Source organism: Miscanthus floridulus, chromosome 18 (assembly GCF_019320115.1).
Source record: "Miscanthus floridulus cultivar M001 chromosome 18, ASM1932011v1, whole genome shotgun sequence".
NCBI classification, from domain to species: Eukaryota; Viridiplantae; Streptophyta; class Magnoliopsida; order Poales; family Poaceae; genus Miscanthus; species Miscanthus floridulus.
The window spans coordinates 67,156,338-67,172,924 of record NC_089597.1 but is presented as its reverse complement, the minus strand read 5'-3'; positions in this window follow the sequence as shown (position 1 = coordinate 67,172,924).

The following is a 16,587-nucleotide window of genomic DNA, read 5'->3' as shown; positions in this document are numbered from 1 at the left end:
CCTCATTGTGGCGATTCACTCACTTGGAGGTTCACGCACTAATTGGCTTCACATGCCAAACCTTCAATAGGATGCCGCACAACCAACACAAGATGAGGATCACATAAGCCACGAGCAATCCACTAGAGTACCTTTTGGCTCTCCACCGAGGAAAGGTCAAGAACCCCTCACAATCACCATGATCAGAGCCAGAGACAATCACCACCCTCCACTCGATGATCCTCGCTGCTCCAAGTCATCTAGGTGGTGGCAACCACTAAGAGTAACAAGCGAATTCCACAGTGAAACACGAACACCAAGTGCCTCTAGGATGCAAACACTCAAGCAATACACTTGGATTCTCTCCCAATCTCACAAAGATGATGAATCAATGATGGACATGAGTGGGAGGGCTTTGGCTAAGCTCATAAGGTTGCTATGTCAATGCAAATAGCCAAGAGAGTGAGCTTGAGCCGGCCATGGGGCTTAAATAGAAGCCCCCATGAAATAGAGCCATTGTACCCCTTCATTGGGCACAACACGGGGGGACCGAATGCTCTGGTCATATTGACCTAATGCTGGACCTCAGCATCTGGTCATGCAATGCATGCCACATGTCCCCTCTCTTCAAATGTTGATCGCCCGATCTCAATGGTCAAGTGATGACCGGACGCAGCAGCTCAAAGTGACCGGACGCTGAACCCCAGCGTCCGGTCGTTTCCAGTAAGCATCCAGAGATGAGTTTTCACAACCGGATGTGTCCAGTCATGCTCGACCGGACACACCCAGCATTTGGTGACTCGACGACTCCTCTGTGCGCGACCATGTCAGTGTGACCGGACGCAGCCAGCCAGCGTCCGGTCATTTCAGCGCCAGCGTTCGGTCGATGACCGACGCTGCGTTTTTTCTGCTGCTACTGACCGGATGCGCCGGTCCTTCAAAGACTAGCATCCGGTCACTTACAGTGACCTCTGTCTTTTCTGTCTAGGGCATCGGTGGCACCGTCGGACTGTCCGCACTCAATGGGTGGACACTCCACCGATGAAGTTCCTAACCCTTTCTCAAATGTGCCAACCACCAAGTGTATCACCCTTGTGCACATGTGTTAGCATATTTTCACAAACATTTTCAAGGGTGTTAGCACTCAACTAGATCATAATGCATATGCAATGAGTTAGAGCATCTAGTGGCACTTTGATAACCGCATTCTGATACAAGTTTCACCCCTCTTAATAGTATGGCTATCGAACCTAAATGTGATCACACTCTCTAAGTGTCTTGATCACCTAAAACAAAATAGCTCCTACTATTTATACCTTTGCCTTGAGCCTTTTGTTTTTCTCCTTCTTCTTTTCAAGTCCAAGCACTTGATCATCACCATCATCATGTCATGATCTTCATTTGCTTCACCACTTAAAATGTGCTACCTATCTCATGATCACTTGATAAACTAGGTTAGCACTTAGGGTTTCATCAATTCACCAAAACCAAACTAGAGCTTTCACCCACGTGGGGAGAGGCTGTCCACCATAACCACATGGTCGAAGCAGTGTGCCTCATCGGGGGTCGATGGGTAATTCGAGTGGGACCCGATATCCTCCACAATCGATGTGAAGTTTCGGCTGTGCCTCATCGAGAGACGTCCTATACATTGTCAGCCATCAAAACTATCAGGTCCACAAGTGGCCAGAGGGCAAGATGCCTTCCCCCCAAAGGGGGTCAACCCGGGCGACTTCGAAGCCTTTGACTCGAACACAGGGAGAGATGGTACGATCGAGAGGTTCCACACCTCTGATAAGAGCCATTGGGGCCCATCTCACCCTACCCCTATCCCTTTGTGGCCTTGAGCCCATCTAAGGGCCAGCCCAAGAGGAGATTTCCTAAGCACTTCGCGGGGTCATGGATGTTGATGGTCACTAAACACCTATTTTTAACATCAACAATGCCAACATTTCAAGGGAAACCAACACAAAAATGCAGAGATTTGGTTTATTATTAATGGAATTCCACTTGTACATGAAGTTTATTTGAATGCAGGAATATTAGCAAGAATGGTGCAAAAACAAGTATATAGGAGACAGATGGACATGGTAGGGGGTGTGGACTCACAATGCCACTGTCGGCTGAGGCCCCAGGTATCGCCCGACGCCACCCTGTACCGCATCCACGTCATTGATCCATGGGATGGCTCCCACAACACTCCACAAGCGTCCATTCAACTGTCAGTTCAAGCAATGGCCGAGATTCACTTGCCTTGGATCCATGGGCCCATCGTCATGGACTTAGAGAGCTTTAACCGACCTTGGAACCAACTTCCTATCCAAATCTTCGCACGTGCTGGCAATCCAACCGCCTTTGGGAGCTAATCAAGACCCTATGATGTAATGGCGGTGCATCCAAGGGCTGGCCGACGCCCTAAACCCATCGCCCGATGCCCAAGTTTCCTCCACCACCTCTCCACTACCTACAAATTCCCCCCTAGCTCCTTAGTGCTATAAATAGAGGTGTCCACCGCAGTTGTAAAGTGTCCCAAGTAGAATCATTCTCTCTATTCCTAAGTTTAGGTTAGTAGTGAGAGTGAGAGTGAAGATGTGAAGAGCTAGGAGCTTGGAGAAGTCCTCAGGAGTCGCTATATGCTCTTGTAAGCTACTTTTGCTTTCTATATATTTGCTTTAGTACTTGTCTTATTTTCAGCATTTACTTACTTGGATTAGAGTAAAGTTGTGTTGTGAATATTTCGATCATTTCTTGTTTAGTTAGTAAGTTTCCGATATACGAGATCATCGTCACTAGTTGGTGCTCTGATCTTAGCACAAGGTTAGAGTAGTATCACTTAGTGTAAGCGTGGTGCTTAGACTATAGGGTAACTTGGGTTGTGGCTAGTTCTCCGCATAGATTGTGGTAGTTGGCAGGTGGTGATAGCCATGTCCATCCTCTGTATTCCATCACGTTAGAGCTAGTTATTAAATTAGGGCTTGTGGTGCTTTGTGCCTAATCAACCTTAGGGTGAGTTTAGGGCAGGTACGCCCGAAGTATATTGATTGCTTGTCTTGCTAGATAATTGATAGGTTGAAATCTATTTAAGATAGTACTTAATTTATTTTCATCTACTCTGTGATCATTGTTGTGTCTTTTGTTTTCTTATTTTTAGTTACTAGTATTTACATTCCATTACTCCATTATAATCGTGCCTAGGTAATTCACTAGAAATTGTTTAATCATCTATCTTAGTCATACTATGCCTTCCCTATGGAAATAAATACGATACTTGGAATACTCCCAAGCGAAGTGTTGCATCGTTATATTCTGTGCGCTTACGGAATTAGTCCAATAGTCATAAGAAATATCAACTAGTGGATGCGGTGGGTCGGCTTGTGCATAGATTCGAGGGGTGATTGGCCTCCCCTAGTCACATCATGCCTTAATGGTGCTCACTCGCGAGCAATCGTGCGTCGCAGAATGTGGGCACATAAAATGAAATGATATGGAAAGTTGGGATGTGCAAGGCTAACTTGGTTTCTACCGATGCATGGGCAATCACCGCTCTGCCTTCTTTCCGATCGCTCCACCTACTCTAGTGTGATTTCCCAAGCGGTTAGTACATGTGGGTGAGCACATGTGCGCCCGAGGTATCCACTGTGGTTATAAATACGTAGGAGTGGTACGGTGGGGAAAGCATTCGCTCTAGGCCGCTTGCTCTACTACTTTCTCCTTCTTGCTCTGGTGCACTCATAGTTTCATCCTTGTTCATCGCGATGGATCATGGAAAGCATCTGCGGGAGGAGTCATCGGAGGTCGATTGGCCGCCACCATGTCTACGTGCCTACCTATGTGGTCAGGGGTGAGTGACTTAATTGTCTTTGAGGTTTAGATTGACATGTACTCATCAGTGATGCTTCTAGGGCCATCTCCCATGCTGTGTCAGGAGGGGCTGCCAGTGTCGCCCATGTCGTGACCCCACTGATAGTGGGGACGAGTTTGTCCTCATCGTCATCGTCTTCCTCAGATGACCGGTGGGAGTTCTATGAGCCCATTCATGTGGCACACGAGGCCCGCTAGCCCTACTCCGACGCCACCTGCGAGGTGGGATGTGTAGTAGAACCATCCAATTTATGAGAGCACAAGTACAATAGCAGCCCGCAAGTGATCGCACTATTATACTTGAGCCCATATAAACCTAGGTAGTCCACCGAGTACCACAAAGGGTCTCAATTCAACCAATATGCAACCAAGATTGTACATGAATCAACATACATGTCACATGTTACATAAAGTTCACAAATATAGTGCCATATATCAGAGTACGATTAAAAGCTATTACAAACCAAGTTCGGGTAAAATAGTAAGCGAAAGCAAATAGAGTTTGAAACCAATGTCTCCATCACTGTTCAAATACGGTATTGTAGGGTTATGAGGATGCTACGCTAGCCGGAAAACAAAAATTTTGACCTCATAAACCAAGATCTACTGCTACTTAGAGATCACGGGATTACCACTAGACGCGCAGGTGCAGCGGAAGCGACTCTATGTAGTCGAACACGTCGTAGCAGTGCCGTGCAGTTGCAAGGTCGTCCGTCTGTCCATCCCTTCATGCGGTTTGTCCTTGTGCTCCAGATGCTGCACCTCCGAGGTATCCACACGTACAGGGAGGAAGCATTGCGCCTCTAGACTGCTAGGTCCATGAGGAGCAGTAGGTGCGGGCGTAGGATGGGTGGCGGCGGCTGCCAAAAAGCGTGGATTGATTTGCCCCATTGCCCACCCCACATATTTATAGGCATCCCTAATGAGCTCCCGAGTTGAAGGCCCATTAGTAACCCTAAGCCTTATCTAATTAGGATCCAATCCGAACTAGGCTTCTAGCCCCTTAAGCGTGAGACCCTATGGGTTCACACACACACAGACATGGCCCGAGTTCTCCTACTCGGCCATTAGTTGATAGCAGCCTCTAGCAAGGCATGTCAACTCCTATGCGTACACAAAGATCATATCAGATGAACCACCACAAAACCACATACTTGTTATTCCCTTGCCTCACGATATTTGGTCCAACTCATAGGTTAACACTTAACCCAAGCATGACCATGCATTTCTTGATCTAATCATTAGAGTGATCTAGTGATATCTCTCTCATATATAGAGACGGGCAAATTCCATCTTGATTGTCTATGTCTCATAGCATGTTTCCAGACAAACCCGAAAACCACCTTTGTAACTACCCTGTTACGGAAGTAGCGTTTGATAGTCCCTGAGTAGGTTCGTTTCACATCTTGAATACATACAACAATCTCAGGTCTAAGGACATAATGTACATGATGTGAATAGAGATAATAACGACATCTTACTGTTGGGTCAGTCCAACTCCATGTCATACATGTGCCCACATTATTAGTTTGACATGTCCATGTCTATGACTTGTGAAACATATTTATCAACTAATAATGTGCCTGATCCATTATTCATGTGTGTCCTCACACGAACTCTAACCAGGGACAACATTAGAATAACCATTCAAGTAAAAGAGTTTCACAAACAATTCACATAATTGCTAATAGATACATGTTGTCTTTAATGGAAATTCAATGGACTCATAATATATCATGGATACAAGGCAATATAATCATCTCTATGATTATCTCTAGGGCATACTCCTAACAATCTCCCACTTGCACTAGAGTTAATCTTGAAGATATCTAATACCCATAGCTCTTATGTGCGCCTCATGCTTAGGCTGTGGAAGAGCCTTTATCAAAGGATCTACAACATTCAAATCTATGTGCATCTTGCATATCTTGATCTCATCTCGTCTAATGAACTCTCGAATGAGGTGAAATTTCCACAGTACATGTTTGCTCTTTTGGTGATTCCTTGGCTCCTTAGCCTAGTGCAATTGCCCCATTGTTGTCAGCAATGTAGATTCAATGGGCTAGACGCATTCAAAAACACACCAAGTTCAATGAGGAACCTCCTCATCCAAACACCTTCCTTCACAGCTCTAGAAGCTACAATGTACTCAGCCTCTATTGTAGAATCGGTAATCATCTCCTGCTTGGAACTTTTCCAACTTATAGCACCACCATTTATTGTGAACACAAAACCTAATTGAGACTAGTGAATCATCCGTGTCAGTTTGGAAGCTAGCATCGGTGTAACCATTTACAACGAGCTTCCTCCTCACCTCCATAGATTAGGAACACATCTTTAGTCCTTCTCAAGTACTTAAGAACGTTTTTAACAAGTGTCCAGTGACTCTCTCCTAGATCAGCTTGGTACCTGCTCGCAACACTTAGAGCATATGAGACATCTGGGCGAGTACATATCATGGCGTACATGATGGAACCAACTACCGAGGCATATGGAACCTTACTCATGCGCTTCTGCTCATCAGCTGTCGAAGGACACTGTTTATCGCTAAAGCGCATACCATGTGACATAGGCAAGAACCCTTTCTTGGACTGTTCCATGTTGAATCGTTTCAACATCTTGTCAATGTACATATTTTGGCTTAATCCTATAAGTCTCTTCGATCTATCTCTATAGATCTTGATGCCCAAAATATATGCTGCTTCTCCTAAATCCTTCATAGAAAAACTATTATTCAGTGAAGTCTTTACGGATTGCAACATAGGAATGTCATTCCCAATCAATAATATGGCATCCACATACAAGATCAGAAATACAACAGCGCTCCCACTTTCTTTCTTGTAAACACAAGGTTCTTCTTCATTCTGACGGAAGCCAAACCCTTTGACCACTTCATCAAAATGAATGTTCCAACTCCAAGATGCTTGCTTTAACCCATAAATGGATTTTTGAAGCTTGCAAATTTTTCCAGCATTGTTTGGATCAACAAAACCTTTAGGATGTATCATATACACATCCTCATCCAAATTTCCATTTAGAAAGGCTATTTTAACATCCATCTGCCATATCTCATAATCGAAATAAGCGGCTATTGCTAGAATGATCCGGATAGATTTAAGCATCGCTACCAGGCGAGAAAGTCTCATCGTAGTCAATTCCTTGAACTTGCCGAAAACCCTTTGCAACAAGTCGAGCTTTATAGATGTGAATGTTTCCATCCATATCCTTTTTCTTTTTATAGATCCATTTGCACTCTATGGGTCTAACCCCATCAGGCGGGTCAACCAAGTTCCCAACTTGATTGTTTCCCATGGAATCTATCTCAGATCTCATGGCACTTTGCCATTTCTCGGAATCTAGGTCCATCATTGCTTCCGCATAAGTCACAGGTTCATCATCGTCTAACAGTAACAAATCCCCACGCAACTCATGGATTCTTACTGACCTTCGTGGTTGTGGTGGTGTTTCTATTGCCATGGGTATCTCAACTTGTTCTGCTACATTAGCATCACTCGTAGAGTCCTTCTCGACTGTCTCATCTTGAACTTCTTCAAGATACACCTTATGTCCACTTTTCTCTCTTTTGAGAAACTCTTTGTCTGAGAAAACACCATTCCGAGCAACAAACACTTTGCCCTCTGATCGGTTGTAGAAGTAATACCCTAAAGTTTCCTTTGGATATCCCACGAAAAAACATTTGTCTGATTTGGGTGTTAGTTTATCTGTCATAAGTTGTTTGGCATAAACTTCACAACCCCAAATTTTCAGAAAAGACAAACTAGGACTCTTACCAGTCCACATCTCATGTGGTGTCTTAACTACTGACTTAGATGGTACCTTATTCAATGTGAAAGCGGCTGTTTCTAGAGCGTATCCCCAAAATGATAACAGTAGGTCTGACTAGCTCATCATAGACCAAACCATGTCCAACAAAGTCCAATTACGTCGCTCGGACACGCCATTTATCTAAGGCGTTCTAGGTGGCGTAAGCTATGGAACAATTCTACAACTCTTTAGATGATTGCTAAACTCGTGGCTCAAATATTCGCCTCCACGATCAGATCGCAAAGCCTTAATTTTCTTGCCACGTTGATTCTCTACTTCACTCTGAAACTCCTTGAACTTTTCAAATGTCTTAGACTTATGTTTCATTAAGTAGACATAGCCATATCTACTAAAGTCATCAGTGAAGGTTATGAAGTATTGGAATCTGCCTCTTGTTGTCATACTCATTGGTCCGCACACATCAGTATGTATGAGTTCCAGCAAGTCTGCCACCCTCTTAGGAAAACCTATGAAAGGTGTCTTGGTCATCTTGCCCAGCAGGCATGCCTCACATGTCTCATATGATTCAAAATCAAATGAAGTTAAAAGCCCATCAGAATGGAGCCTCTTCATGCGATTCTCACTTATATGACCTAAACGACAATGCCACATATAGGTAGGACTTAACTCATTAAGCCGAGGCCTTTTAGCACTTATATTGCAGATAGGAGCATCTTTAAGATTTAAAATAAATAACCCATTCACAATGGATGCAGAAGCCACAAACATGTCATTTTTAGAGATCACGCAACCATTGTCTTTACTCGCAAATGAATAACCATCCTTCATCAAACATGAAGGTGACATAATGTTTTGACTTAAACTAGGAACAAAATAACAATTATTCAACTCCAAAATAAATCCTGATAGGAGGTGGAGTTGCATCATCCTGATGTTCAACGCAGCAACTCTTGCATTATTGCCCACGCAGGAAATCAGCTTCTCACTTTTCCACGCTTCTACTTCTTATCATTCCCTACATCGTATTGCAAATATGAGCAACCGATCCGATATCAAACACCCAAGAATTAATATAAGAATTAGCAAGGAAAATGTCTATAACATAAACAACAAGTGTACAAGCTGTGGGAGTACCTTTACTGCCGCGATCCTTTATGGATTCTAGGTACAGCTTGCAGTTCCTCTTCTAGTGACCTTTCCCATGACAATGAAAGCACTTAGCATCAGCAGGTGGTCTAGCCTTGGGTGCAGGTGGGTTTGGCTTAGAGATCTCTTCTTTAGCCTTGCCCTTTTTCTTCTTCCAAGAATTGCCCTTCTTCTTAAACTTAGGCTTGTTTTGGACCGCCATCACATGGCTACTGCTAGCACCTTTCTTGATATCAGCCTCTGATGTTTTAAGCATGCCACATAATTCATTCAAGCCCTTCTTCACCCCATGCATATGGTAGTTCATGATGAAATTTCCATAGCTGGGCGGAAGAGACGCGAGAATAAAATCAGTAGCTAATTCAGGGCCAATTGGGAAGCCTAGCTTCTCCAACCTCTGAGTGTAACCAACCATTTTGATCACATGTGGCCCAACTGCTGCGCCCTCTGCTAGCTTGGTTTCAGCAAAAGCCTTTGAGACATTGAACCTTTCAGTCCTAGCTTGAGTCTAGAACATATCATTGAGCCCCATGATCATATTGTGCGCTACATGGTTATTGTCAAACTGCAACTGTAGATCTGGTTCCATACAAGCAAGCATAAGGCAACTCACTTCAAGATCAGCATCACATGCTTTCTTGTAAGGTTTTTCTCTGCAGCAGGTGCATTATCAGCAGGCTCATCTGGTAATGGGGTGTCTAGAATTTCTTCCTTTTTCTCAGCCCTAAGAACAATCTCAGGTTGCAGATCCAATCCGCATAGTTTGTTCCATTCAACTTATCTTTCTCAAGAATTGAACGCAAAGTAAATGGTTGATTGCTAGGTGCCATTTATCTACAACAAAAGTAATGCAAAATACTAAGACAATGTATCCAAGATAGAGTAAACAATATTAAAACTTTAATATAATCTACTCCCACTAAAATCAATATCCCTCTATTGAAACTTAGTGATTCAAGACCCACAACTAACAAGTCTACTAGTGAGCTTTAGCATCACCACTAGAAGACATGGTAGATTGGTAAGCAACTTTTTGCTAATCATATCACATATGACTCTTGTTGTTGGGTAGCATCTCTATGCTTTAGTGCCCAACTACTCATGCTCCAAGGTCCCTAACTGTTAGGATGACCTTGTTCAAGTAACCAACCCTTTTGCTGTAAGTATCCGATACGAACCTGTCTAATCAAGGAAAACCAGTGGCACCCTAATTTCATAGACCCACCACTGATTGTACAAGGCACCTGACAGTGCAAGGTTTGGGGAAGCATTTTAACTTAAACATTGCTGAGGGATCGTTCTACTTCACCATCGCATGTAGACAAAAACATTATCGCATGTGAAAGTAGAATATAATAAGAACGGCATTAACACAGAGATATGACATGGTATAGCCCAATGTTCCTTTGGGGATCTCCATCTCTATCTAACTGTTCCTCATGATGATCTCCATCTCCAAGATCAATGTATGCCATCCTTCAGTGATGAGTCCACCAAGACTAGCTATCACTAACGCAAGGCAGTGAAGAAGATTACATAGTCACGGATAGGATCATCATAGTTTGGCACGTAGGCCATTACATCAATTTGACAATATCTTAGTGGCTATAGCCATATTGTCATACTCACAACATGCAAGCCATGAATTAATTACATACATGCATCACATACACATAAGGGCTATACCAGTCACAAATTCCTACAAAAACAGAGTTAACCGATTCCGACGTCTAATCTTAAAACGCCGAAAACACCATCTTCCCAGCCTTTTTTCGCAAATCTAATTTCAGCAAAATCAGGCAAAGCGGGTGAGAATTGGATGTAAATTTTTTTCTCTACAATTTTCATATAGAATTCGTATCAATCCTGAGGTCCGTATGCAAAAGTTATGGCTGTTTTACCTGAACAGCACTTTTTCTTGCACCCCGGCGCCCGGCAGTAGATCCAATCTATCACCGTTGCGCATCACATGCGCTCGGCACTTGACCTAGGCTCGATTCGATCAATCTGATTGATCTCCATCTTGCCATGACTAGATTTACATGTATCACTTAACTCAGATGGTGGAATTCCGACCGGTACGAGTAGATCGTTACAAGACCAACACGGTAAAATCACTGAACCATGATCAGAGACTCATCTATAACCACGCATATCTCCATACGCACTCATCCGAACCTATAATGACGTAGTAACAGCTTTGATACCACTATAGGGTTATGAGGATGCTACGCTAGCCGGAAAACAAAAATTTTGACCTCATAAACCAAGATCTACTGCTAGCTATAGATCACGGGATTACCACTAGACGCGTAGGTACAGCGCAAGCAACTCGATGTAGTCGAACACGTCGTAGCAGTGCCATGTAGTTGCAAGGTCATTCATCCATCTATCCCCTTCGTGCAGTTCATCCTTATGCTCCAGATGCAACACCTCTGAGGTATCCACACATACAGGGAGGAAGCGTTGCGCCTCCGGACTGCTAGGTCCGCGAGGAGCAGTAGGTGTGGGCGTAGGATGGGCGGCGGTGGCTGCCAAAAGGCGTGGATTGATTTGCCCCATTGCCCACCCCACATATTTATAGGTGTCCCTAATGAGCTCCCGAGTTGGAGGCCCATTAGTAACCCTAAGCCTTGTCTAATTCGGATCCAATCTGAACTAGGCTTCTAGCCCCTTAAGCGTGCGACCCTATGGGTTCACGCACACATAGACATGGCCTGAGTACTCCTACTTGGCCATTAGTTGATAGTGGCCTCTAGCAAGGCATGTCAACTCCTATGCATACGCAAAGATCATATTAGATGAACCACCACAAAACCACATACTTGTTATTCTCTTGCCTCACGATATTTGGTCCAACTCATAGGTTAACACTTAACCCAAGCACGGACCATGCATTTCTTAATCTAATCATTAGAGTGATCTAGTGATATCTCTCTCATATATAGAGAGGGGCAAATTCCTATCTTGATTGTCTATGTCTCATAGCATGTTTCCCAACAAACCCGAAAACCACCTTTATAACTACCCTATTACGGAGTAGCGTTTGATAGTCCCTGAGTAGGTCGTTTCACATCTTGAATACATACAACAATCTCAGGTCTAAGGACATAACGTACATGATGTGAATAGAGATAATAACGACATCTCAAGTTGGGTCAGTCCAACTCCATGTCATACATGTGCCCACATTATTAGTTTGACATCTCCATGTCTATGACTTGTGAAACATATTCATCAACTAATAATGTGCTGATCCATTATTCATGTGTGTCCTCACACGAACTCTGATCAGGGACAATATTAGAATAACCATTCAAGTAAAAGAGTTTCACAAACAATTCACATAATTGCTAATCGATACAGGTTGTCTTTAATGGAAATTCAATGGACTCATAATATATCATGGATACAAGGCAATATAATCATCTCTATGATTATCTCTAGGGCATACTCCTAATAGGTACCAGCTCATGATCACAATCCCACAAAAGCATAAGAGAGGGATTAACAAGGGATGCCCTACCCAAGGCCCTATTCCTCGTCCACAATGGGACAAAAGCAGTTCTTACAAGTAGCCATGATACATCGTATTATCTGCAATAATGGAAAATAAACCCTAAGTACAAGAATGTACTCAGCTAGACTTACCCGTCATAAACCAAAAATAAAGTGACTCCAAGGATCATGCAAGGCTTTATAAGTGGAGCTAGCTTGACAACATTTTGCATAAAAAGCTTACCAATTCAAGTATACAGTTGTAATTCAGTCATTAAGTTAATTATAGCTATTCATCTCTAGATTAGCAACTAACCCATGCCAGACATGTGGTATACCATTTAGTAGTATAACAATAATAACCATAGCCAATGTAGTAATTCTATGTTCTTCATAACTATCATTCCATAATACAATTACTATGATGTTGGGACTAGCCAAGTTTCTCACTGTCCAGGAGAGACGATGATTCGGATCGATTTCAACCAGCTGAGAATTTATTCCTAACACAAAACCTAGGCAGACCAGATCAACAGTCACCTTAGGTCACCTTTGGTACAACTTAGGTCCACATTTCACGAGTTTGATCAGCGCCGCACAATTAGGGATGACTAGCTACCAGGATGTTTAGGCCCATCCCGCCCTTAGGCTCACGTCTGGCTCCCCGCATATCCATACTACCATCTAGAGTACGCACTCTTATAGAACGGGGCTCATCCTGAGTTGAGCTACTCGGCAGTGTTGCATTAAGGTGATAACAAGTTACATTTTCTTTTACTAAGTAGGTGCATATCTCTTCTCTAGTAACTTAAACAAACACTTATGTAAATCATTTTCTGGACTAGAAGAAAGCAACCAATTGTTTTGACCATAGCTAGAGTTATACACATCAAAATAATATGGTTGTGGACATTCTGGAAAGCTTATCAAATTGCCTACAACTTTATTTTATTTATCTTAATGTGATTTAGCAGTTACCTAGGTCCAATTCAATCTTTCAGATCTATCTAGAGAACAAGTCAGTTCTGATAGTAGACTACTAACAGCTATAATTCTTAAACCATTAGGCCTATGACTATAAAAATCTAATACAAGGTAGATAAGTAAGTTATCTACAACTTTATTATTAACAAGTTTAACAGAAAAGACCATTATTATCATAAAATTATCACCACAACAGAAACTATACATGCAGGCATCTAGTTGAATTATAAAGCAATAATTAACTAGCTGCCTATAACAAATTACTTCTAAGCCTAACTAATAGCATCCATAGATTATATAAATCACAAACACCACAGAAAACATCATGGTTAAGCCTAACTAATTTATTTATATTCATTTATTAATTTCCTCATATAATAAGGTGATTTAAAGGATAAATATTTCTAGTGCTCAATAAATTCTAAGAAAATTATAGTAGCGTACAAATGACCCCAATAGTCTACTGTACAAATTTCATGCCATTTGGATAAGTATAGCCACCTCTAATAAAAATGACAAGTCACATATGCTTATTTTAGTAAAAAATAGTTTAGCCTAGTGAAAAGTGTTAAGCAACAGATTTAATATTTTTCTTACTTTCCTCCTAGCATAGGAATACTTAGTAAAAATTTGCATGATGATATGTTATATATTTTTTATCCCATTTAATTTCACTAGAAACTAGCAATTAATCAAGATTAAATAGGAATACCATATTTAAGTTATGCCTACAATAGGTTTAGTATTTTTCCTAGCTAGAGCATGTCAACACAAGACCAGCAAAATTGGAATCACAATTTTATCATCTTCCTAGCTCAAGCTATGTATTTTACAAGATATAAACTACTTTAAAAGCACTTATCTTGCTCAATTTAATTCTCCTAGAAAAATACTCTAAGTAGTAGATTTCATATTTTTATCAAATAGTAAACTTCAAGATGAATCCAACAAAATTTGTTTCACCTTATTTGAATACTCCTAGTTCTAGATATGAATTTTTGAATTTTGTATTCAAATCTATGAAAATATTTCAAAAACAACTAAACCTTAACTGCTAGGTGCACCCAGTCTATAGGCACTGACGACTGGGCCCCGTGGGTCCATTGACCCCACACGTCTATGAATCCGAGCAGAGCATCGACTTTGACCGGTGAGAATTCAACGTCGACGAGGTCACCGGCGATGAGGTCGGCACCAACATGTTCCCCATCCTATTCCGTACCTATAGGTACCCTTGGTTTGCTCGGAAGATCACTGGACCTAACTCGCTGGTGAGCATGGTGGCTCGATGGCAGTGCATGGTGGTGCTCTGGCCATCCCCGATGATGGCATGGCTAGGCGAGCATGGCTACGGCATCTACAAACCCTAGCGAAGCTCTATGGCGTGGATTAGGTCAAGGTGGAGCAGGCAACGAAGCTTGACCAAGTGCATGGCGGCACTGGCGGTGCGCAACCATGTTTCGATGTCGGTGTGCCAGCGTTGGCTCGATGGCCAGCCGCATGAGCTAGATGTGACCCTAGGCTAACTCTAACAAGAGAAGTGTGAGCGAGATGGCTCGATGGAGCATGGCCACGACGAGCGCAAGCTCAGTGGCACTCCTGGCGAAAGCGTGGCGACGACGAACTCACCCGTAGGCCTTCACCTTGGCTCGACTTGGCACAGGATAATAGGTTAGCGAGGTATAGGAGGTGATGGTCGAGCAGTGTGTGTGAGCAATTGCACAATGGCATGGTGGTGGTGGCGTGCGAGCAGGACAGCGGTGTGGTGGTGATGGCGTAGCGCTGTGGTTCGCTCGGCAAATGCAGGAGCGAAAGAGGGAGGTGAGGCAAAGGCGACTAAGCGTGTGAGAGAGAGTGGGAGGGAGTGGCGATGCTTATCTACCCACTGCTAGGCCCGATGGGTCGGGCTAATGCCAGGTGTATGGCCACCACGCGGTGGCCGTGGCCCAACACCGGTCAGCCACGACACATGGGCGGCGCCAATTCAGTCCACCCTGAACCCGACTGACAATGCATGTTCAACCGATTAGTACTCCTAATCCATGGCGAATCAGTGCAAGCTTCATTAATAAAATTTGTAGAGCTACGTGAACACTACAAAAATGCTTAAAGGAGTTTGGCCTAATTCCCAATGGTTTTTAACCAATAGTGCTCCAAAGCAAGGTACTTTGAAATAGAAAACAACTTCAACACTTAGAAAAATTCTTAAGTCACCAAACAACATTTTGTTGATACACGTGAGCTCTATTTGGCCATGTTCGACACTGATTCAGCTCATGACCCTTAAATAAAGTTTTTCACCCTTGATGTGAACTACAACTTTTATTTAGGTCACACAGCCATGCAAACAATCTAAGCTACTATTCAACTTTGGTCAAACTAGCATCATGAAAATGACATTTCAAAGTACATCAACATAGAAGCAAAATTGGTTCATGTCATGAATACAAAAGTTATTCCATCCACCATTCTAGATGTGTCTAAGGTATTTTGGTGACCTCACAACCATCTCATGCATTGGTCACATATGATCATAAGCATAATTAAGTATATGAGCAACATCACATTTAATAAAGAGAAGGTAAATGAAATCAAACTTCATATGCTCATGCTCATGAATGCTTGGATGATGCTTGTGCTCATGAAATGCAAATGCTAAATGCAATGCTTAACACTAGGGTGTTACAGCCCCTCCCCCTTATAGAACTCTTATCATGAGATTTGCAAGACCTACCATTCTTCATAAAAAGTGGGATAGAACTCACGCAAATAATCCTCCCGTTCTCATGTGGCATCTTGTTCAATGTGGTTATTCCACACCACCTTGTAGAACTTAATGACCTTGCTCTAGGTTACTCTTTACATTTCTTCTAGCACTCAGATTGGTTTCTCTTCATAAGTCAAATCTGATTGGAGCCTAATGTTGGTGGGTGCAATAGCTTTATTAGGTATGCAAAGGCATCTTTTTAGCTGAGAAACATGGAAGACATCGAATATAGCACTCATCTCTGGAGAAAGTTGTAACTTGTAGGCGACATTTCCTTTTCGTTCAATAATCTAGTATGACCCTACATATCTAGGTGCAAGCTTCCTTCTTACTCCAAATCTTTGCACTCCCTTCATGGGCGACACTTTTAAGTACACATAGTCTCCTACTTCAAAAGTCAGTGGTCTTCTTCTTTTATTAGCACAACTCTTTTGTCTAGACTGAGCTGCTTTCATATGCTGTTGGATAATGCATACTTGCTCTTTAGCTTTGGTGACAAAGTCAATGCCAAAATATCTTCTTTCACCGGGCTCACTCCAATTCAAGGGAGTTCTACATTTCCGGCC